We start from the raw sequence: 26,430 nt of genomic DNA, 5'->3' as shown, positions 1-26,430 counted from the left end.
AGTCTTCAACATCTAGTGAACCTAGTGAGGACCCTCACATCAATCTAATGGGTTTGGATGGTGAAAATCAAATCTTTTTGACACAAGAAGACCAAGAGGTTTACAATGACAGTCAATTCCACACTAAGACAGGAGAATCATTTGATTTTAAAGAAGGTTATGATGCAGCTCTGTATGAGGTAGACAAACAATATAAACTAAGAACTAGAACCATAGATGTACCTATACCTCCTAAACCAAAGGACAACAAACAACCAAAAAAGATCAATGAAAATGCTACTCCTCCTCAATCAGCTGGCAGCTCGAACCCACCTACCACAGAAGTGACCGTGGAAGACATTTCAGAACAACAGTCCTCTCAAAATCAGCCAAGTACACCCTATCTATTAAAGACAAAGGCCGATGCTCCCTTAGGAAACAAACATGGCACCACCGTTACTCAAAATGGACCTAACTATGAGCAAAAGTCACATGATGACTCAGTTGAAAAGGAAAAAATTGTTGCAATGAATGCCAAAATTCAAATGGAAAAGCCTTTTAACTTGGAAACAGAAATAAGTAAGCTAAAGATATCAGTTCCACTTTCGGAATTAGCCAAACATGACATTTATAGATAGCAGATCAATAGATCACTCCAAATATCAGACAATAAAGATGCTATGAATGTCCTAGATGACCAACCAGAGTTGTTGTTCGGGCCTGAGGTTAATGGAAAAATAGAGAATGGAGGGATGCCACCCTTTTATGTTAGTCTGAACATTCATGACAAGGTCCTACATAATGCAATGTTTGATTCTGGGGCCTCACACAATTTAATGCCCAAATCTGTAATGGAAAATCTTGACTTAGACATCACAAGACCCTACAAGGATCTATTCTCATTTGATTCAAGCCAAGTCAGATGTTTAGGCCATATTAAGGACTTATGTGTCTCCCTAGTCCAATATCCGACCAAAACTATCTTAATGGATGTAGTGGTAGCTGACATACCCCCTAAGTATGGCATGCTCTTGTCCAGATACTGGGGGGCCAAACTTCAAGGATCCCTGCAATTAGATATGTCATATGCAACTATTTCAGTCTTTGGACAGCCAAAGAGATTGTACCAGGAAATTCTGATGAAATATGTGGTAAGCAGTCAAGATAAGCCCCAAAACTTTCCAATCTATTCCATACACTCAGACATGGATTCATTCATTCTCTACAATGCTGACATATGTCACAAAGCTTATTCTGAACTTTTAATGACAGTAGAGACCAAGGAATCAGATGAACAATCTACCTATAAAGACCAAAGGACCATGGTGATGGCTAATAACAAGATAGAAGGAAATGACATACCTAACAACTTGTAAGAAACAAATCTGCCCATAATCCAACTCACTAAAAATCTCAAACCGAATCTTGATCATGACACTTTATGGTATCTAGAATTTGATGGCTCTGTAAACAAGCTCGGAGCTGGAGCAGGAGTATGGATCCACAATATGCATAATGACCAAGCTGAGGGCCATGCATACAGACTAAACTTCCGATGCACAAACAACATGGCTGAGTATGAAGCCCTTCTGCTAGGATTGAAACTCCTAAAAAATCTAGGTGCAACCAAAGTCTTAATCTTAGGAGATTCAGATTTGGTCATACAACAAATGAAGGGAAATTTTACCACAAATGATCTAAGGTTGAGATCATACAAGGCGTCAGCTATTCAAATACTTGAGAGCTTCTCACAATCACAATTGACTAAGATTTCCAGAGAACTCAACCTACATGCTCACAGCTTGGCAACTTTTGCCAGCACTTGTAAGTTACCTTTCAAAACCAATCATACATTCACAGCTGAAATCAAACACAGACCTTCAGTCCCAGATAACATCAAGAATTGGCAAGTCTTTGACAGTAACAAACAGATAAAAAACTTTCTCACTTTAAAGGAAGAATTTTCGGGCATGAACATTGACACTAGTACTAGAGATGATCAACCACAAATATGCACAGTCACACAGAACATATCAGCTGAAACAGTTGATCTGGTTTTATATCCAACCACCTTTGACAGTGAAACTATACAGGAGTTGAAACAATCAGAAAATGCAGAAGAAATAGCTGAAGCAGAAGATGAGGTAATTGAGCTAAAGGATAATTTTCTGCCTATAGGTCTAACCCCTTTCGAGGATCTATTTGACTCAAATGATATCTCCAGAAAACCAAAATTCCAACCACTGAATACTGAAATAGAGGATTGTAACATTGGGACCCATGAACATCCCAAAATAGTCAAATTAGCCAAAGCATTACCTCCTGAACAAAAACTCAAATACATTGAGTTATTTAAAGAATTTCAAGATGTCTTTGCTTGGAGCTATGAGGACCTTAAGTCTTATGATACATCAGTCATCCAGCACACAATACCGTTAAAAGAAAATCAGAAGCCTTTTAAACAGAAACTCAGGAGAATCAATCCAGTCCTCCTCCCCCTCATTGAAAAAGAGGTCAAACGTATGTATGAAGCAGGGATCATTGCCCCAATCAGATTCTCAGAGTGGATTTCAAACCTAGTACCTACTAGGAAAAAGACAGGAGAAATCAGATTGTGTGTTGACCTTAGGAATCTGAACAAAGTATCTCTCAAGGACCATTATCCTTTACCAAAAATGGATCATATCTTGCAAAGGGTGGTGGGAGCCTCAAGGATCTCCTTACTAGATGGTTTCTCAGGATTCAATCAGATTCTAGTACACCCGGATGACCAAGACAAAACTGCCTTCACAACACCTTGGGGAACATTCAAATATGTTAAGATGCCTTTTGGGCTTAAAAATGCAGGGGCTACATTCCAAAGAGCAATGGATATTGCCTTTGCCAAGGAACTTCATGATTTCCTAGTTGTCTACCTTGATGATCTAACTGCTTTTTCGAAATCAGATCAAGAACACTTAGAACACTTGAGGCAGGTTTTCACAATTTGTAGAAAATATGGCATATCCCTGAACCCAAAGAAATCACTGTTTGGATTGGAGGAAGGCAAACTCCTGGGACATATAATCTCAAAAGATGGTATTAGGATTGATCCGGACAAAATTCAAGCTATCCTACAAGTACCGCATCCATGAAACATCAAAGAATTACAAAGCTTTCTAGGGAAGATCAACTTCTTGAGGAGATTCATTCCCAATTTGGCTGAACTCATAAGACTGCTAAACAATATGCTGAAAAAGGATTCCAAGGTCAAATGGACTATGGAAGCTAAACAAGCCTTTGAGGATATCAAAAGAGCATTGACAAACACACCAGTTCTAACAAGCCCTAGATTTGATCAAGATTTTATCATATTCTCTTTTGCTTCTGAGCATACAATTGCTGTTGTTTTGCTACAAAAAGATGACCAAGGCTGTGAAAAACCCATTGCATTTTTCAGCAGAGCACTTAGGGATGCTCCCCTGAAATATCAGATCATGGAAAAACAAGCTTATGCATTGGTAAAAGCCATCAAGGATTTCAGAATCTACATCTTGTACTCTCATATAATTGCTCACGTTCCTAATGCAGTAGTTAAAGATATTCTAACCCAAGAGGGCCTTGAAGGCAAGAGAGGCAAGTGGATTGCCAACATCCTAGAATATGACATTGAGATCAAACCGACCAAACTGATAAAAGGACAAGGCCTAGCCAAATTAATGACTGAAACCAATTTCCAAGCCCTTGACATTAATGAACTGGACGACAAACAGGAGATGGCGACTCCAAAGATCAACCAAGCCTTTATACAATCCCCATGGTATGCTGATGTATGTTTTGTATTACTAAACCTGCAAGCTCCTCCAGGGTTGTCCAAAACTAGGAAGAGATTCTTGAAAATGAAAGCATCAAAGTTTTGTATTATTGACAATGTTTTGTTTTGGAGAAATCATGAGGGAATATTACTCAATTGTTTAACCTTAGAAGAAACTGACAATGTCCTCAAAGAATTTCATGCAGGTGACTCTGGAGGACACTTGTACTGGAAGTCCACAGCTGATAAAATCCTAAGGGCTGGATTTTATTGGCCCTCCTTGTTTGCTGATGTAAAGAAGTTTGTGATGTCTTGTCACAAATGTCAAATTTTTGAAGGAAAAAGAAAATTGATTCCTTTACCCCTCAAACCAGTTTCAACTGAGAGACCATTCCAGCAATGGGGTTTAGACTTCATTGGCGAAATTCACCCTTCATCCTCTGGCCAGCATAGGTGGATTCTCACTGCCACAGACTATTTTACTAAATGGATAGAAGCCATCCCTTGTAGGCAAGCCAATGACTCCATTATTATACAATTTCTAGAAACCAATATCTTGTCCAGGTTTGGCTGTCCAGACAAAATCATCACAGACAATGCTGCAGCTTTCAAGTCCAAGAAAATGATCAATTTTTGTCACAAGTATCACATGACCCTAGGTCATTCCACTACCTATTATCCTCAAGGTAATAGCCTAGCTGAATCTTCTAATAAAAGTCTCATCAACATCATTAAATTTTTTTTGGAAGAAAACAAAAGGAATTGGCATAAGAAGCTGGTAAATGCACTGTGGGTAGATAGATTGACCACCAAGAGATCAATTGGCATGAGTCCATATGAATTGGTTTATGGGCTAGAGGCAAAGTTTCCTACATCTTTAGGAATTCCTGTGATTAAGTTGCTGCAAGAAATACAAGCTGAGCCAAATGACATCCAAAGAAGAATTAATCAAACAATTCACTTACAGCAGACAAGAGAAGAAGTCTATCAAAGAACCCAAGTTCTACAAGAAAAGATCAAAAGAATATTTGACAAAAGAACCAAAGCTGAAGATTTATTTATTGGAAATAAAGTGTTGAGATGGGATTCCAGAAGAGAGGACAAAGGCAAACATGGTAAGTTTGATTTTCTATGGAAGGGACCCTATGTCATTTATGCCATACAAGGAAACAATACCTACTTTTTGAGAAGTGTGGATGGTTCAGACACTGAGGAAGGCCCAGTTAATGGGAGAATGCTCAAGCATTGTTTTGACTCCCTTGATTAAACACTAAACAGGCATGTATTGTACATAGATATTTGCATTTTCCAGTATTTTCAATTACAACAAATAAATAAAGCAGCAAGGAAAGCAAAGGGTAACTATCAAATCATGAAGAGAAAGCTTGAGAAACAGATGAAAAACAGATCTAAAAATTCACAGCAAATCAGCTCACTGGGTGCTGCCTGCAAACCTCCAGGATCCTAAGCATTGGTCTCCAACAAACACAGAAATTCAGCCAGCAACAAGGAAGCAAATTCAGGCAATCTGACTTGCTGTTCTTGGATTTTCACCTGGAAAAGCCATCCCCAAGGGGAGCCACTGTTAGCCTCCTATACAAATAGGTTTTCATCTCTCATGATTGACAATGGAAGTGCCAAAAATGTCCACCTTCCATGCTGCTAAGGTTCCATTTTTGTGAAAGAAGCAGACAGTTTAAAAAATGTAAAGAGGGTATGCCTTAAAAGAAAATCAAAGGGCAAGAAAAGGAATTGGTCAATGAAAAAATAAAAGAAATGAACCCCAAACAAAGACCATGAAAGTGGCTAGTCCAAATTTCCACTACTGTTTTGATGGTTGGTCCAACAGCTCAAGCTGGGCCTCACCATGTTTTAAATTACAAGTTGTAGACTAGAGAGGAAGTACATGTTCAAACAGCTCAAGCTTGACAGATGACTAGGTGTATAGAGAAAGAAAGGAGCCCAACTGCTTAATCTAGGCCCTTGGAAGGCATAAGGGTTGACTTAGATAGGAGGGCAGCAAAAAGAAAAGAAAATTATCAGGGTTTGCAAGACTAAGTGCACCCTTACAAAATGAAGAAAAAATGTTAGGCATAATAGGCAGGGTAGGCAGTTGAAGGTTGCAGAAAGCAAAATTCAAGCACATCACTTGGAGCAAATCAAAGTGGCCATCAGCAGGAAAGGCAAGAGCAGTGGTCTATATGACAAAGTGCCAAAACATCACTAACTTCCCTCATCCCCTTCAAAGTTTCTCACTAACCTCCCATGAGCACTGCAGGATCTACCTGGTCAGTCCTCCTTATACTCTTCATTTGTACAAATTTTATGTCATAAATGACTTATTTCTTTGAAAAGAAGCCACATTTCTTGTGTAAAAATTCTTTTCATTTTGATCTTCTTCCTAACTAAGTTTTATTCCTGAAAAGCTTAGTAACTACCACTTCCCATTCTCATTCCCCCCAGTACTAACTACTAACTGTATCTACATTAAATCCCCTATGTTCCCCTTTTCCCCTACTATTATAACACCATGGTGTATAAAACCCCAAGCAATGTATAAATATCCCCCCTTTAGCACTATAGCTAAGTAATTTTGTCTAAGGGAGACATTAGTCCATCAGGGACTATGGTCAACCCTACTTTGGGATTACTCTAACCTCCTGTCAGAGTAATAACCTACCCTAAACCCTCATTATCCCTTTTTCCTTAACAATTTCATTAAGCCCCCTTTCCCTCTGCTCAAACCTAATTCTAACCCTTTGTTCCCCCCGACAGATTAAATTCATATCCTAAAAACCCACAAAAATCCCAAAACCCAAAGTTCCGCGCCCGAAATATTTAAACGAATATTTTATTGGGCCGGTGGGTCCCCCCCAACATACACGACCGGTCAGGGCACCCGCCAGCCGTCCATCGTCCGCCACCCCTGATCCAACGGTGGGCGGTCTTTTTCAGATCTCAACCCATCTCCCTTTAACGTCCGGGGAGAGGGTGGTATTGGTGCTCGTACATGGGACGTGTGGCGAGTGTTTGGGTTGTTCGGAGCCCCCCTCCCCGATACTGCCTTCGCCCAAAGGTGGTGCGGGGAGACCGCTTACCACCCCCCCGATACCGCCCCTCTGACGCTGTGTCGCCCACACGTCACCATGAAGTTCTGCTATCTCCGCCCGCCCCCGCGCCTCGTGGCCCTCCACGTAGCCCTGCCACCACTCTCCACCCGCCACTGTGTCCAGCCACGCTGGCCTCCAGCTCAGCATCCACGTCACCCTCCGTACCCCGGCCCCGCCATGACGTCATCGGCGGAAAAGCGCCAATGTCCCTTTTTGTCCAAATTTGTTGTTAAAAAGCGCGGTTTTGACCGTTTTATGTCATTTTCGAGCGAAAGTGACCGAGCCGTTGTTGCCTCTTCATCGCGAAATTGCCTCCCAACCGCCAAATTCTCAGTTGCAGCCGTCACAACTCGTCAATTCAGCTGCATTGAGCACCCACTGTTCAACCCGAAGGCTTTCCGTGCTGTTTATCCAGGTATTCACCATAATTCTCTTGTTTTGCCCCTATGCATGCCATTCTCTGCAAATTCTCCATTAAGCACTTGTCAAATCCCAAATTGAACACTGTCTACTTCTTAATTGGGAACTAAATCAACCCACATTGCCCCAGCTTCATAAATTCGATATTGAAATGATAAATTCACGGCCTAAAGTTATAAATTTATCCTCGAGCTACCCGGCATTGTTCCCTTTTGCCGAGTGCAGGCCCAAAGCTTCATTTCACCAATTTGAATCTTACATACCCTCTGCAATTCATCCTCATCAATTCACAATCCCTGTGAATTTAGCCAAGCAAGGCAGAGACAATCGTGCATAGCCTGCTTATTTCTACTTTGAAGAAAATCTCTATCACTGTCTGTATTCAGTCTGTCACTTGAGCTTTGAAGAGACTTGCAAACCATTGCACTTACCTTGTTCAAATTCAACAATTACATAATGGCTGCTCCTGCACCCTCAGCCCTCAGTGTTGCTCCCATAAATGCACCAAACAAAGACCTGGAGTCCTTGTCTCTTGCTGACAGGGACTACCTCATCCAAGACTGTGTGGCTGATAGGGACCATTTGCAGACCTTCAGGGAATTGAGAGATGACTACCTGAATGGCAAGGATACATATGGGATATGGGAGTCAAATCTGCCACACTACTGTCTCCCCTCTGTCAATATTTTTCCAGAGATTATTCACCTATGTGCTGAAAATTATGATGTAAATCACAGAGCTATCAAGTCTCCATCTGGGAGCATCCTCTTTCACATCAATGCTGAGTCCATTAACCAAATGCTCAACTTCAATCAAACTGAGCTGCTGTTCCCTTTCTCCATGAACTATCTGCTGGAGACAGGTGCCAAGATGTCCAGTGATGACATTCAAAAAATCACCAAGACATTTATGAGGCCTGACTGCCAACCCGCAGGGCCACCTCCCTACTTGGATGTCTATTTTACTGATGTAGGAAGACTTTTGCTGGACATGATTGCTTATGTGCTGGGATAAAGAACCAGTGAGCATGTGGATGAAACAATGCTGGTATTTTTAGCTGCTTATAGCCTAGGCCAACCCCCTGCCCGCAAATATAATTTTTCCAAGTTCATAGCTAACAAGATTCATGACCAGCTATGCAAAGTAGACAGAGAGGGCATCTTCAACTATTCATCTTATATCTATCACCTCTTCATGTACTATCAGTCCAAGGCCTTTCCATGCTACATTAAAAAGCTGGATTCTAAAGGGGAAAGAAGATCTGTTATCTTCTGGACATCTGTCTTCCATCAAGTGCAAAAGTCACCATATTCATATTGTGAATTTATTGATCAGTTTGCTTACCCAGTCTCTTGTTTATTAATGAAGTCCCCTCCTCCCAGAATATCATTTGAAATACAGAAGGTCCTGCAGCTCTCCAAGAATTACAAAATAGGTGATTGGTACCCCTATGAAGATCATACATTCATCAGAGTCTATGGCTGTGAGCTTTGTCCATACAGGCTCCCAAAATATGTGCCCATGAGGCTATTCGCCCTAGAATATTATAGGCAGCTAATTCACTCTAGCCTCACTCACTTTCACAGCTCCAAAAAGAAAGCCCATCTCAAATTCAAGCACCACCTGGGCCCCTTCATTATGAATAAGAAAGAGGGATGGCAAGATGTCGAGCTGATCCTTAAAGATAAGTACATGCTCTCAAAAAGCTTCCGGTGGGTCCCCTATGACCCTGCAGGCTTCATTACTGCTAGAAGAGTTAAATACAGGCTGCTAGGCTATGAGCATTGCAAGTACCCACACATTGAAAAGTATGCCAATCAGCAAGAATGGCTGCAAGACACTTTAATTGAAAAATTGACTGAAGAAGAGTTAATACAAAAGAATGTAAAGGATTTGGAAAAGACTCTTGACCTAGATTTTGTGCAGTAGGTACCCTTCAAGCGACCACAGCCAGTAGGAGAAGGGACCTCGACCTCAACAGCTGCACCAACCAAACAGGCACCTTTTACAGCAGCACCAGATATAGGTAAAGGTAAAGGAATAATGGGTGTTGGAGAGGAAGCACCAAAAGAACAACCTGCCTCTTCTAGTGAGCAGCAACAAGAGCAGACCCCCCCTCCACAAACTGAGCCACCAGCAGCTCTAGTCTTGCAGACTCCAGGGCATGAGGAGAGGGGTAGGAAAAGAGAAAGAGAAGAGTCCACTCCTGCAAGTGGATCCTCCCAGCAACCGAAATCCGAGAGGCAAAGGGTTGATTCTCCAGAGATAGAAGAAGTCAATGAAGAAGCCCTTGACAGTTCAAGGAAAGATGGAGAAGGTAGCCAACATACAGGTACAAGCTCCTTTCAGCAGGAGCAGGGATTACCACTTGGCTTGGAGGTGTCATCCTCCACTCAGCAGAGAAAAAAGCCTAAAAGCACTAAGGCTTCTTTCAAGCAAATAAAGGCACAGAATGACTTGCTGAGGGTAGAAGTCTATAAACAGTTTCTAAATGCAACCCCAGCCCAACAAGAAAGGCTGATGTCTGTGTATGACCTTCAAGAGGAAAAAATGATCCTCAATCATTTTACGCCTAAAGTGCCGCAGCCTAAATCAGCTACAGATTTTGTAAGGACAAGGGTGGAGGTCATGGCCAAGGACATTCACCCAATGGACCAAATAGAACTCCACAAGCAAACTGGAGAGATGGTCTATGCCACCTTGGTGGACAGGGCAACCATGGCCCATGAATTAAAAGAATCACTAAAAAATACCAACATTCAGTTGGATTTTGAAAGAATGTCCTCCATGGCCAAGGACAACAGAATAAAATCACTGGAGGACATCATTGTAGACCTAGGACATGATCCTAAGGATCCAAAGGGCGTAAGGGCCCTCCTGAAGAAAAAAGAAGATGACCTCAATGCACTAAAGAAAAGGTTGAAGCTGCTGCCCACAGAGAAAACTCAGACAGCAGAATTACAGAAGGAAAAGCAGGCCGATGAGCAACTGGACCTTATAATGCAGCTCAACCAAAAGGTCCTTGATTTGGAGAAAGAGCTTGAAGGCTTACTACAGGATAAGCAGGGAGAATCCACATCCCAAGCTCCTCCAACCACTTCAACCACTGCAACAACTACAGAGGCAGCAGTGGCCCCTGTAACAACAACAGCAACAACAGAAGCAGCAAAAACAACAGCTCCAGACTCCAGCATCAACATGGAGGAATTGACTAAGGCTATTAAAGAAGTGGAGCTCCAGGCCACCGAACTAAGGCAAGACAAGGTAAAGTTGGCAGAGCTGGATACCAAATATGATAAATCAAAAATGACTGTGGCAGAACAAGGAAGAGAAATAAAGGCCTTGAAAGAAAAGATAAAGGCCTTGGAGAAAGAGCTGAATCTAGAAAGTACCATGGCCGAAATAAAAAGAATCCTGTGGTCCAAAATTGACCAATCCATCACTAAACAATGGAAGTCAATTAAAACTGTACATGAGCAGATGGATTTGATTGGCCAAGCACAGACAGAGATTCAAAGGGCCAAAATAGTGCTGGGAAACAAGCCGGAGCTGGCCAATAGATTGATAGATTTTTTGAATAGGAAAACAAAAGAAGAACTGGTAGCCATCAATATTGTTAATAGGACAGAGGCTGTCCTTACAGTTAAAAAGGTACTCACTCTTAGAAATTATGTGCAAACTGTGGAGAGGAAGTGTTATGAAATTCAGGCTGAGGTGGATGAGTACAAGGCCAAAATGGGAGCATTGCAAGCAAAGGGACTGCCCAGCCTATTAAACCGCACAGGAAGACTGCTCTCCTGTGAGCAATATGCAAACAGGATGTCCACCTTTGTGGAAAATCAAATTACTACATCTGGCAGTACCTCTGAGGAAGCAAGGCCTCCAACAGGACAAAGCCTATACAATAAACTTGAAGGTCTATTTTTTATTGCAAATGAAGTAAACCACCTTTTTGAAATTCTTCCAGATTGTTACAGATATACAGAGGCAGATGAAACTTTAGTGAAGATTCGAAGACACCAAATGCCCAAGGAGGATTGGTGGCAGGCAATGCTTCAAATTTTGCCACAATAGCCTCAGTTGCTCCATCCTAGTCAGCTACAGCTCAGCAAAAGTCAAGCAGCAGAATAAAAGCAGCATTAAAGTCAGCCGAAAGGTGACTCAGAATATGGACAAAGATAGCGGCAGCCAGCAAAGGATAAGATATATGCAATTTTTGGACAGCGTATCCTCAACCGACTCCAACAGCCACAAAAGTCAATATCTTCTGACCATTTTGGACAGCTAAGGCACTGAGGAATTACTACAGCATTTACTCCCTCAGCTACAACGCTCCAGGAGTTGGCATAACATTAATGAAGCATTTACTCTTCAGCTAGATATTTTCTTATGTAAATTATGTATATATACCTCCCCTAGCAACGTATGAGGGGTTGGTGATTTTCACTCTGAGGCAAATGTATTGTATATTTTCAGATTATCTAATGCAAAGGGCTGGAATAGCTCAGTGATTTCCTGAAAGTTTGATGTCTTGCTGATGCCATGCGTGCTGTTGCAGAATTCTTGTGCTGTCTGATGGAATAATAAGTTTTTCTCAATCTCTGTTTTGTCTTCTTATGTTTATTAAATCATACACATGTCTCACTAATCTAGCAGTAGAGAAAAGGAATAGTGCAGGATATGTTTGGTGACACTTTGTGCTCAATCTTTACTGCTGTAAATGTTTTCTTCGGAATTAATCATGGACATGAATTCTTAATTGCTCATGTTTTCATTAATTCTATAAGTATGAATGTTATGTAGAAATTCTTCATCGCTTCTAAATAATATTCTCACTGTTTCTCCATGCCAGTTTATTGGAAGATTCTTAATTGCCTTTCATAGCCTGGTTACATCACACTTAATCTCAGTTTCAAAGCATTGTTTCTCAGACACTTATCTGGCTCTGCAGCATCACTACTGTATCAACACAGCATGTCAAACAACTAAAGGACCACTGACTCCATGCCCAATGGACTAGAACACTCTGGTGAGCACATATAAATCTTGATTGAAGTCATCACGCAGCAAATTCCAAAAACATAACCTTGAGCATCATAGCTAGCCTAATATATTATACAAACAAAGCTAAAACATAAAGAGAGAGCCCTCTCTGGTCATAGGTAGGCTATAACCTGTGACCCAAAGATTGGTTAGTGTTTACCTCTGCCGTATTCCCTTGGGAGTCAAAGGGAACAACCTGAGTGATAACAATGGGGATGGACTCCTCCAGCCATAAATACCCATCATGCACTAGGCAGAGCAGCTGCCTGATGATGAAAATCGTGATTGGGGGACAGCGGAAATGTGGTACCCAAAGGAGGCTCAACAGCATGGCCTTTTCCACACCGCGCAACGACTTTCGTGGCTTGAATGTTGTTACTTCCCCCATGGTGTGTTGCTTCATGAGGCTCCCAGTCTCAAGGTGAGGGAACTTCTCATGATTAGCGAGATCCCAATCTTCAAATTTCATAGTCGGTACGTGGCCCAGGTGCATGCCTTCAAATGTAATGCCATCTGAGAGGAGCGGGGTCTGGAGTGAACTCTTGGTCTCGTCTAGGTCTTTGGGTATTTTCGCCTTCCTTTTTCTCGGAGGGACATAGGCAGGTAGTTTAGTCACAGAGCACCTAGGCTAAGTATCCACCTCCATGCCTTTGTCTTATTCCTCTGTGATCATAAGGGCTTGCAAATCTTCTTCTTCCTCATATGTTTCTATTGTGATAGCTTTCCCCTTTTCTGCCATCGATAGTTTGTTGTGCAACAGGTTTCTCGGAGACACGCGTATGGGAGCCATTGCTTATTTATCCTTCTTGGGTCATGGCGTACGTGGTGATTTTGGGATCTCTTCCACAACCCTGGCACCTTCTAGAATATCCTCCACATTTATGGCCTACGTGGCCTCGCCGACGATTACCTCTTCTATTCCCATATAATCCTTAATTGTTGTCATTGTATCTCGGCTGTAATCTATCACTCACAAATTCAGGGGCTCAATCAATGCTCGACTCACAATGCTCAGGGTTCTGCTCAATCGCTCAATTTACAAAGGACCACATGTTGTTTGTTGGGTAGCCCTTTGTGTTTTATAGTGCTTTTCAAATTCGAATTCGACCATTCCCTCCATTTCGGTTCATTAATTCTTTCTTAGCAGTAGCTTTCCCAAATCTTGCCCATAAATCGTGTCTTAAATGATTTCCGCCCACTCCATTTGATCTTGCGTCAAGCATCCCATCGTGAGTAGTGACTCCAACAGTCACTTTCTGGCCAACCCGTGTGGCAGCACAACCCTCCACGCATGGTGGTGGACCTTGTGACATTCTACTTTTGCATGCATATACCATATCACCCAGCTCCCGGGCAGAATAGTTTATAGTCCTGCGCTCCCTTCCAACTGCCTGGAGTGCTAATATTGTCCTTTCTATGGCTATTCAGGTGATCGCACCACCCATGCAGGGCTCCATCCTATCCTCTATCATGGTTCACGGAGAATCCCTACCTTCTATTTTTGTGGTTGGCATCACACACTTCACCATTTGCAATGCGCTACCTTGGTCACTATGCTTAGCAATATGCGGTCCAAGCCAAGGCATCAGACTAACCAATTCACTGTAATAGTCCCCAACTTTGTCAGTATAATCGTGTGCACCTTGCCTTACCATCCTATTTTTTCGGCGAGAAACTCTTCCTTTATTTCATCCTCCAAATTCTTGGCTTCTGCATCCATCAAATTGCTTTTTTGCTGTAACCGTACCCTTTCTTTTTCAAGTTTGCAAAGTCTAAGGTTTCCCTATTAGATTCCTTCCTCAAGTCCCATGCATTCTGTTTCGTGCGGCTGTGTTATCCCTCCTTTCCGAGCTTCATGATCCAGTGTATCTACAGGTTGTATTATGCGCAGTTGACACTTTCGATGCTCTAGTGGGGTTACAGCCTCTGCTTCATACTTCAGTGTCGGAAGTGCCTGCATGGTTAGGGTTTTGCACATGGTCCTATAAGCCCATAGAGCCGCTGGTACGCATAGGTTCCAGTCGGTGCATTTCACATGGTGGACTGCGTTCAGTAATTCGCACACATTGCCAAAGGCTTCCACGCGGATCATCATTGGTCTGCTAGGTCTTATCATACTTCGTTGTTCATGCCATAATCTTGCCCACTCCTGCTTATTGGTCCTATTTGCTAATGCAAGGACGTTGTGCGTTCGTGCAGCTTGCATACTATACGCCTGTACCCATATGGAGAGCTAGGTGCGCAGGTTGTTTCATCCATCATACCCGAATTTCATCTGCATATGAAGCTTTCCAAACCGCATGAGCATCATCTTTCTCCATTCCTGCCAGTCCTGAAAATTCTACTGGTGCATACTGTTAGGTTCCTATGCCAATAGGAGCCATAATTTGAATGACTGAGATTGTAACTAGTAATATTGTACATACCTTTGCTTGTGCAATTGTTTTCCATATTCAAAAAGTTTAAAAAATTTAAAGAGGGTATGTCCTAGAAGAATAATCAAGGAAAAAAACAACAAAAAGGTCAAGAAAGTTGAAAAATATGAATCCCAAGAAAAGAAAAAGACCATGAAAGTTAGCAAGTCAAAATGCCACTCCTAGTTTACTTTTATGCAGAATAAATGATTATGTGCAACTTGTAACCTTTTCCACAATCCATGATAATCAAAATGTTTAAACTTTTCTATTTCATGTTTATAGATAGAGAATAAGAATCTGACCAAACAGTGTAATCTTGGCAGATAATTAGATACGTAGAGTGAATAAAAGGAGCTCAATTGTTTAATCTGAGCCCTTGGATGTAATAAGGTTAGACTTAGCTAGATTTCTATTGTAAAGAAAGGAAAATGTTATGAGGGTTTGCTAGCTCAAGTGCACCCTAATAAAGAGAAGTAAAAGTGGTAGGATGAGTAGATGGGTAAGTAGAAGAAAGGTTGTAGAAGTTGTGATGATTGTTAGACAAGAAGCATATTTATCATTCTCATCATGAAAGTTCCAAATGTGAGTGAGAAAAGTTTACAAAGTCAATTAATTAACTTCCCCCATTCATTTTACCCCTTAACTTCACTAATTTCCCATAAATAAAGTTTAAAGTACTAAAACCTTTAAGTCAAAGAGGCTCAGAGCATTTGTCTAACTTTTGGAGGGACCGGACCCTCAGCTCAATGACTAATAGGCAATAAGTACTAAAATCCCTCCATAAAAATTCATCCCCCACTTCATTCCCCTTCATTTCCCTCATAAACCCCTTTTCCTAAGGTTAAAACACTATTTTCCTAGGAAAAGTAATTACCCTCAAGTAAACCCCCTTTTTTCCACAAAAACCCACAAAAACAATTTAGCCTAAGTTATAATGCTTCTATGTGAAAAGAAAATAAATTGAAAAAATGCATTATGCTTAGCGCAATTTCATTTTCTACAATTTGCATATTAACCTCTAATTTTTGTATATAGTAATTCCCGATAAAATACCCTTTCCCGTATGTATTTATTAAATCCCTCATTTTAAATATCCCTAGACCTAGTTTAAAATATAAACTATACTTTACCCAAACCCCGACAAAGTCTATGTAATTAATCGATCTGTGATTAATTAAGTAAATCCTTCCACTAATGATCTCGATGCCCTAACCCCACCTTAATCCATCATTTAATTGAAAACTGCCACTTAATCACCAGCCGGGTCCCTCCATTAGTCTCTGTGCAACTCCCACGCCCAATCACCATGTGATCTCCTCCCATCACATCTAACGGCTATTACCCATATTGGGTGGGCCCGACGTCTGAACGTTAGCCACCTGATAAAGTTATTTTCCGCCAGGTGTTATAGACAAATTTGTGCCTTACAGCAATAGGTATGAGTTGTCAATAATCCAAGGGATCCAAAGTTCCCTAAACATGATGTTCCTACCCCTAGAGGAACAAGGTCAACAAACCAACAGCTCTCAAATCAGTTCTCCACCTGAAAATACTAAAAAACAAGCAATCCTGAAATCAAAGTAGGTGCTCCACTAGGCTTCTGCGCTGAAACACAACTCCTCCATGGTGTACCTGCGTTGCAAAGCAGGTAGAACAAAGGCCACCTGCGTTGAGCGAGTTTGGACATGTGGCACACTGAGTCATTGCTCTGGAATCTTCCAAAAATGACACTTGGATCAGGGATTTCGCCTTGTGATGAGTCAAAGGCTCTGTTTCTCCAAGTGGAAACAAAGTTCTCCAAGTGGACTCAAGAACTGAAGATCAACTAAAGATTAACTGAAGAGAGAGAGGACACAAGGCAGCTACACATCAGTTGCAAGCTGACTCATCCTTTCTCAATTCATCTATATATTGAGCTCTCTCCTATGAGCTCAGGAGGCTGGAATTTTGTGCAAAGTAATGATATGCTATTGGTTTCACTATTGAGCTATTGGGTGATTGTTTGAGAGAGGTGAAGAGGAGAAATTCTTTCTGCTGGGAGGTGTTGCTGGGTTGGAGACTTCAATGGTTGTAATACTCTCAGAACCTTTACTTCTTCATTAATAAAAGCTATTGAGGTTCTTCTATGTGCTCTTGTTTCAATAATATATTGTGATGATTCCATGTTTGGTTTACACTAATCCATGAACCAGTTATGATTGCATGCCTCTTGTAGTTTCCTTCTTTGTTATTTTGCAGGATCTCATTGTAGCTGGGCAAGCAAAAGAACAAGGAGCTAGGAGCAAGCGGCCAAAGAGAAGAGTTTGGATTCGACATTAAGCGCAAGGAAACGGTTAGTGCATTTCTCCATTCTCTTTTGCTTTCATAAAGAAGTAAACCTTAAGTAGTTTGTTTTACAGTTGTTGCTAAGGAACTATCACCCTTAGAGTGGGATAGGGTCATCCGAGTCGGATACTTTTCCCTATCCGAGTGGGATAGGGAAAAGTATCCGACTCGGATGACCCTATCCCACTCTAAGGGTGATAGTTCCTTAGCAACAACTGTAAAACAAACTACTTAAGGTTTACTTCTTTATGAAAGCAAAAGAGAATGGAGAAATGCACTAACCGTTGCCTTGCGCTTAATGTCGAATCCAAACTCTTCTCTTTGGCCGCTTGCTCCTAGCTCCTTGTTCTTTTGCTTGCCCAGCTACAATGAGATCCTGCAAAATAACAAAGAAGGAAACTACAAGAGGCATGCAATCATAACTGGTTCATGGATTAGTGTAAACCAAACATGGAATCATCACAATATATTATTGAAACAAGAGCACATAGAAGAACCTCAATAGCTTTTATTAATGAAGAAGTAAAGGTTCTGAGAGTATTACAACCATTGAAGGCTCCAACCCAGCAACACCTCCCAGCAGAAAGAATTTCTCCTCTTCACCTCTCTCAAACAATCACCCAATAGCTCAATAGTGAAACCAACAGCATATCATTACTTTGCACAAAATTCCAGCCTCCTGAGCTCATAGGAGAGAGCTCAATATATAGATGAATTGAGAAAGGATGAGTCAGCTTGCAACTGATGTGTAGCTGCCTTGTGTCCTCTCTCTCTTCAGTTAATCTTTAGTTGATCTTCAGTTCTTGAGTCCACTTGGAGAACTTTGCTTCCACTTGGAGAAACAGAGCCTTTGACTCATCACAAGGCGAAATCCCTGATCCAAGTGTCATTTTTGGAAGATTCCAGAGCAATGACTCAGTGTGCCACATGTCCAAACTCGCTCAACGCAGGTGGCCTTTGTTCTACCTACTTTGCAACGCAGGTACACCATGGAGGAGTCGTGTTTCAGCGCAGAAGCCTAGTGGGGCACCTGCTTTGATTTCAGGATTGCTTGTTTTTGAGTATTTTCAGGTGGAGAACTGATTTGAGAGCTGTTGGTTTGCTGACCTTGTTCCTCTAGGGGTAGGAACATCATGTTTAGGGAACTTTGGATCCCTTGGATTATTGACAACTCATACCTGTTGCTGTAAGGCACAAATTTGTCTATAATAGATGCCCCCTAAAGTATGAGGTCGTTTATCGGGTGAAATGCTTTATTGAGAGGATCCGAAGTTCATTCAATCTGCTGAGAAGTGTCCTGTAATAAGATACAATATGATACATTATTTTTCATACATTTTCATGATCTAGCTGAGGCGGGCATTCCCATGCTCAGCTTTATAAATACATTTTGGTACATACAACAGACGATCGTCTGATTGTAGACTGATAATTCTCTGCTGAAATTATCATCCTTTGAGAAGGATGATCATCTGCTGCAATGATGTACATATCAAATGTCTTTATATCCTGAATATATATCGTAGCCCGGATGGATGAAACTAGATCTGGGGTCTTCAATCTCTTCCGATCTTCACTTGATGTACAAGTCCATCCATGTGAGAATTTCTTGGAGTCGAACATGGAAAGACATCGCTTGATTACCGGCCAATGATGTAAACCATTAACAAGCGCGAGAGGAATCACCGATAAGGATGATGACCCTCAAGGTATAGCAGTACAATTCACATGGTGGGAATAAAGGACTTGGCGTTGACCACCGTGCAAAATCCTCTGGTCGAAGGTCATTGATGTATACCTGTCGCCGGAAGTGAGAAACTTGCCATTGAGGCATGCAAGCTTCAAAGTACTGAAGGGGTTGTTCCTAGATCAACTCCTTGGATAATGAGCTGATGTCGACAAGGAGCGATCCGTCAAAGGAGGGCCTTAATGAATCCCACATCAGTGACACGGAATGGAGCTAGTGATTGTGATGAGGTGAAAACAAACTGTGATGTATGATTCAGGGTGGCGGTCATGAAGTGGATGAAGGATAATGTATGGCAGTGGATGGGACACGGTTGACTCTTTGCAGAACCACATCTCTTGAACATATAACGACACTGATGTGATGGATCGGTAGCATTACCCCAATTGTGGATGGTGTGGAAAGGACCATGGTTATGAGACCGGTGAATGAAACAACCCAACCAGATGTGATACGGAGGACAAAGTGTCATGTTCAAGAGCGACTTGCTACCATTAATGCTGTGAGGTTCTCCCAATTTTTCCCCAGTCATTGCTGACCAGTACCTCTTTATTTTTGTCAAGCTTGAGGAGGATAACATATGCTTGTTCTATAACCTGCCCTTCGGGCAAGCCCATCGCTGTGTTTTAACGAGCCTAGCGATAGGGAAACTCGTTCTCGTCTAAAGACAAGTTTGTTGCTATTTAATCATTTTAATGAGTCTAACGACAAGGAAAACTCCGTCCTTTTCATTTTTAGAGAGTCTGAAAGGGTACGGAAAGTTAACTCCAAAATTCCTTTTTCGTCTTCTAATCCCTTAAGTCCGAAAAAGTATAAAACAATACAGAAGGGATGAATTTTCGATTGCTTTAACGAGCCGAACAAAACAAGCGCTCGATCTTTTTGTGCAATAATCCCTCAGGTCCAAAAAGATTAAAATCTAGAGGAGGGATAGCTTTCCGGTCGCTTTAACGAGCTGGAAGGCCAAAACTCGGCAATCTTTTCATATTTTACGAGTCAGTGAAAAGAGCTTAAAGACGACTCGTCTTGCGAGGAACGAGTGATGAACAGGGCAGCAGCAGATTCCAGGTACAGGTTGGAATTTTCCAATCACGGCAGTGTCACAAGGATGGCTAAGTGAAATCACTCTTCGCAGCTGTTCCTCAAAATGGGTAAACAAACATATGGAGATGAATGATTGGCCAAGTGAACGGATGGAGGTGAGACTGCAAGAACACGACCAAGGGTTTTAATATGGCTGTCAAAGGTTACATTTACCAAAGTTATTTACCGGTTCATTTTTTCTGGGTGAGCTTGAACTCTAGGGGAAGATTGCTCACAACTTATGTTTATTTTGTAACGAGCATGAACTATGTGCTAAAACTGCTCGGATCTTGCGTTTATTTTTTAACGAGCATGAACTGTGTGCTAAAACTGCTCGAATATACCAGTCATAATACAAGAAACGCCTCAGGTGAGATAGCTATTTTTTTAAGGAGATTTATCTCACGAAGCTATGCTCCTATTTGGCAAGTTTTGACTTTTGCCCCACCTCCTTTTTTCATGCTAGTTCGGAAACGACTAATCCAAAAAACAGATAAATAACCGCTCTTTGCTTGCACTCCAAAAGGTTTGCATGCCCCCAGGTATAAAATATAATTTCAAGGCTGCCCCTCATCTGTCCCACCTCCGTTTTTCTACTTGTCGTCTTGCTATATTTTTAACGATACTTGTCTTCTCGTTATTTTCCGGTGCCGACGGTACTTGTCTTCCCATCAGTTCACTTTTTAGGTTTTTGCAAGATTGCAACAGATAAAACATTGGTGTTACGGAGGGAGGTTTGCCTCTTACTTATTATCCGAAAAATGGTTTTGTTTGCTGCCGCAAACTAAACTCTTTTTCCCGGCGATGTCTACCATTAGGTTACTAAAGATGGTGACCACTTGTTGCAGCAATAGAATCTCTTTCCTTGGAGGCTGCCCCTACTTATCCTTCAAAACATATGTTTTAATGGGTGAGGCTTGTCTTCAAAGATGGTTACTACTTGCTACCGCAAATGGTCCCCTTCCTCGGTATCCTTATTATCTAGACAAGGGGAGCGAGAAGCAGATTATCTCACTCACATAACTTTGACAAAAGAACTTTCCTAGAACAACCCTCTCTTCCTTCTTTGGACGGGGTACGGACTAGTCCATTCTTCTGCGGAAATTAACTTTATACCCAAGGTTTCCTCTACCCAAGGTAGGCCAGGGTGCATGCCCCCTGGGTCCCAGTTATATCTTTCCGAATCACTCGCCTTCATCGGGAAGTAGAACCGGGGGTGGAGGCATTTCTTGAGTGAATAAGACGTTTAGGGTTGGTATTTGACTATTTGCGATGCAAGATCCCGGAAATGAAAGTTGGTCTACGATCTTGACCATCTTTCCTTCGTGTGGAAAACACATTACTCTAAAGAGTGAGGAGACTATAGCTCCCATGCAATATATATAGTCCCGTCCAAGGAGTAGGTTATAATCCAAGGGTCCTTGGACGACCATGACATTCATATGAACTGTCTTCTTCCTCAATGTAATGGGAACATTGGGGAGAATCCCTAATGGGCGACTGGTTCCTTTATCAAAACCTAATAGATTTCTCATCTCAGGTAAAAGCGCCGGGGAACCCAGTGCTTTCCAAGCAATAGAGGAAAGGATACTCACAGATGCCCCTTCATCAATGATGGTTCCAGCCATTACCATTCTATAGATTTGGACAATGATTCTGAATGGTATACTGGCTGGTAACCGGGGTCTGCCTAGTTGACTCCAATCAAAGGATACAACTAGGTTGCTTGGTGGTGGGACCGAATACACGGCCGGATACGACCCTGACGATGTTCCTTCCTGCGATAAAGGAATGGGCGCATTGCCCTGATGCTCATCAGAGTCTGTGTTGATGAAAAGAATCTGGATGGTGTCATCCTTATTCTCTTCAGTGAGGGTGTCATTTGAAGATGAATCTTCAATGACGGTGTCATTTGAGGATGAAACCTCTGAAGGAAGAACCGGGTCAACTGCCGTTTTGACCTTTAGACTTTCGTCTGGTCTGGATTCAGTTGGTTCATTCTCAATGACTGACACTTCAGCTGACCACTTGAGCGGGCCAGCTGGATTTTCAACTATCGAGGGATTAAGCACGAGTTTTTGGTATCCAGGAGGAAGTCGTAACGGTGATATCGGACTATCTTCCAAAACTCTCTTCGCCTCATCTAAGAATGGACATCGGTGGATGGTGTGATCGCCTTCACACAACATACAGGGTGATCTTGGTCTCCCTTTTCGTCCTTCACTCTCGCTAGTTGACGGATTGCAATCAACATGACTACCAGAGGTTGATGCTACCGGATTGTGAAACCTGGGGGACCAGTCCCTTAGTATCCGGGGAATACAAGGACAATCACGATGGAAGTGGGTCCCTTTGCAAATGACACATGGCGATTTAGGCCCGGTCGGTGCAGTGTGTGGATTTTTGTCAGATGTCTTTTGCTTGCCCCCAGTCGCCTTCGCCATAGGCCCCTTCTGCTTCTTTTCTTTCTTCTTCTTTTCCTTCTTCTCCATGGGAGGCTGACTTTTGCCGGCTCTACCTTGTGAAGATGAAGGATCAGAGGAAGAAATGTAAGAAGTGGAAGGCTGGTGGGCAGCTCTAGACTGGTCTGACTGTTGATTCGACTGCTCAGGATTTGTGGCGATTTGAACTACATTAGTTGAAAAGAGCCATACCGGTAGGCCAATTGTCAATCCTGGAAGTGACAATGTGGCCATATGAGGCGCACCAACATCTCCCCAAGAGGAGAAGGGATTGGGACTTCCACCAAGGTGACTTCCTTGGTTGGTGGGCTCCATACTTTTCAACTGAAAGATCAACGTGGGAATAAGAGGTGATTATGTTCCGTTTAAAATAAATTTTATTAACGACACTTTAGACACAACTTCGCTTTTTCATGTTTTAAGAGTCGAGAAAAAGCTAAAGATGACTCTAGTCCCCTTTGATGTTTTAACGAGCCCGAAGTGACAAATGCTTGGTTGGACCTTTCTAGTTATAGAGTTTGAAAAGGGCCAAAAGAAACTGCTCTGGAGATCTAGGCAGAGGGTGTGCCAAACCTTTCGCGAAACCACAGAATACGTTTTACGGTACGGGTGGTCGATCTTCGTGAATGCTGTGTTCACTGCATCGCGATCAGTAGGGCGGCCGACACGGCTTCCTAAGGATAAAGGATAAATGCCTATAGGGGTCTCCCAATATATACGCGACGGTACATGGGAGCACAAGTCCGTATTAGTGCCACCGACTCTCAGGAGGAATCACCCACCTTCGCAGAGATCGACAGTCACTATGTTTAACGACGCCGGAACACGTCTCTACCTAGACCTCTATGTGTTTGTGTTATGTTTCAAATGCGTTGTTAGGTTCATTCAGTATATTTTAAGTTGATCTTTTTAAAGTTTGCCTTTCGAGGTTCACCACGAGATGTATATGAACAATTCCTAAATGCAGCCTAAGATTAGAAGCAAGCTTTTTCAAATCTTTTTGACTGATGAAAATCTTAACTACTGAGGGAAAAGAAAGGCAAATCTTTTCACGCAGATCATAGAGCACACACTAAATGCAATTTTTTCCTAAATCGTCAAGCAAACAGTCAAATGCAAAATGCACAATGCATGTATTTTCTTTTCCTTTTCTTAATGTGGATGGGTTACAAAAAGAAAGTTGTTATATAACTTTGATTTCGATTTAAAGCGAAAGTAAACAAGCTTGTCCAAAATCAAAAGACACCTTAAGATTCACTTGCTTAATCACTGGAAATGCATGAAATCAAACTATAATGACGAAAGTAAATGACTAATCAGCTATGGACAGCAAACAAGCTAACTCTTTAGACCAGCAAAATGCCTAACATAGGTTCAGATCTAAGAGGCCAAAAGCAAGACTAGTTTACTCTTCGTTATGGGAAATTGTAAATGAGTAAGAAATACAAATAACAAGTACAATTTCATTATATAACAGAGGCAGAATGATGGCAAGTAATATTGGTTTCAGAACAGGTGCAAGACTGGTAACTGGCAGCCAAATCTATAGTGAAAACAGGCAAGAGAAAAGGAGGAAACCCCAACAGCACTAGGCAAAATTGGGCCAACGCAGGTGCTGCACAGCCAGTTTGGCTCTCAGTGCAGGTAGCCCCTTCGGGACCTGCGTTGCAAAGCAGGTAGCCTGTGTACTACCTGCTTTGGAAAATGAAGGTTGCGTTTTCACAGTTTCCGGGGCACAATTTTCTAAAAAATGCATAGTTTTTGCTCAAATCAGAAGCAATCAGTCAAGCACACTCAAAGGGATGATTAGGAAGGTGAAAAGCTATCACTAAGAGCTTACAAGGATCCTTGTAGATCAGCTCTTCAAATCATGAACTTGCTCAGAAATGAGCTAGAGTAGCTGCCCTCTACTTCGCTTTTGATATAGTCAAAAGCTTTTCGATTTGGTACTCTTTTGTTCAGGAAATGAATAGCACAATACTACAAACACAATCAAATGGATACGATCCCAGTGGAGTCGCCAGTTTGTTGTAGGGAAAAGTATCCGACTCGGATGACCCTATCCCACTCTAAGGGTGATAGTTCCTTAGCAACAACTGTAAAACAAACTACTTAAGGTTTACTTCTTTATGAAAGCAAAAGAGAATGGAGAAATGCACTAACCGTTGCCTTGTGCTTAATGTCGAATCCAAACTCTTCTCTTTGGCCGCTTGCTCCTAGCTCCTTATTCTTTTGCTTGCCCAGCTACAATGAGATCCTGCAAAATAACAAAGAAGGAAACTACAAGAGGCATGCAATCATAACTGGTTCATGGATTAGTGTAAACCAAACATGCAATCATCACAATATATTATTGAAACAAGAGCACATAGAAGATCCTCAATAGCTTTTATTAATGAAGAAGTAAAGGTTCTGAGAGTATTACAACCATTGAAGGCTCCAACCCAGCAACACCTCCCAGCAGAAAGAATTTCTCCTCTTCACCTCTCTCAAACAATCACCCAATAGCTCAATAGTGAAACCAACAGCATATCATTACTTTACACAAAATTCCAGCCTCCTGAGCTCATAGGAGAGAGCTCAATATATAGATGAATTGAGAAAGGATGAGTCAGCTTGCAACTGATGTGTAGCTGCCTTGTGTCCTCTCTCTCTTCAGTTAATCTTTAGTTGAACTTCAGTTCTTGAGTCCACTTGGAGAACTTTGCTTCCACTTGGAGAAACAGAGCCTTTGACTCATCACAAGGCGAAATCCCTGATCCAAGTGTCATTTTTGGAAGATTCCAGAGCAATGACTCAGTGTGCCACATGTCCAAACTCGCTCAACGCAGGTGGCCTTTGTTCTACCTGCTTTGCAACGTAGGTACACCATGGAGGAGTTGTGTTTCAGCGCAGAAGCCTAGTGGAGCACCTGCTTTGATTTCAGGATTGCTTGTTTTTGAGTATTTTCAGGTGGAGAACTGATCTGAGAGCTGTTTGTTTGCTGACCTTGTTCCTCTAGGGGTAGGAACATCATGTTTAGGGAACTTTGGATCCCTTGGATTATTGACAACTCATACCTGTTGCTGTAAGGCACAAATTTGTCTATAACACCAGGTCCCTGATGCTACATGTCACTCAATGTATGGAATCGGGCAGCCTTCCCCCAATACCACCCAGCGCCTAAAAGCGGTGCGATGGAAACCACTTACCCCCCACCTGCTACATGTAAAACTATCACTATTCACCCTGTTAAACGCCAAAATAACTATTGTTCACATCACCCGCCAAAAAGTTGACTTTGCGCATAAAGCCAAAACCCCAAAATCATTTGTTTTACCATTATTTTCAATCTGCAAGCTTCCACGTACACACCTATGAACATCGAAGCTGCCACCTCCATCCAATTTCCACCCTAAAGATGCCACAGAGCACTCAACTCACCTTCCAATCTACACACAACCTCTTCAACCATTCAGAGTTGCCAGTTGACCTATTCAGAGCACTTTTTCCTCAAATTCCAGGTATCTAGGCCAAAATTCACTATAAAACCTTGTCTAATTCTGAACCAATTACTCAGTTTCTTAAATTAAAGTAAAAAATTAATTAAAAGGAACTCAAAGTAACCCAAGCCTACTCTGCACTAAAACCCCATTGCCCTCAAAAACTGAAACTCCCTTCCTCCATTCTCAAATCCACAATAATCGAGAATGGCCACTCCAATTTCCATGGATGTCAGACCAATTTTCACTCCTCATCTAGACTTAGACCATCTCCCTCTAGCCGATAAAGATTTTCAAATTAAGGACACCACTGTCCTAGAATCCCCACTGCAACTATATTACAGATACAGATACCTATTCCTAAATCATGTTGACCAAATTGGGCTTTGGGAATCTAGTTTGCCCAAGTACCAATTCCCAGAAGTACATATTTTCCTTGAAATTGTCCATTATTTCCATGCAAACTGTATACCCAGTCAGAGAGCAGCGATGTCCCCAAACTAGACTGTACTCTTGACCATCATTGCTGAATCCATCAATGAAATGCTACAATTTCAACCAGGACAAAA

This window comes from Pinus tabuliformis, chromosome 3_1 (genome assembly GCF_031772625.1).
Source record: "Pinus tabuliformis cultivar Carrire ecotype Pingquan chromosome 3_1, CPIR1, whole genome shotgun sequence".
In the NCBI taxonomy this organism is placed as follows: Eukaryota; Viridiplantae; Streptophyta; class Pinopsida; order Pinales; family Pinaceae; genus Pinus; species Pinus tabuliformis.
Note: the sequence above shows the minus strand (reverse complement) of the source record.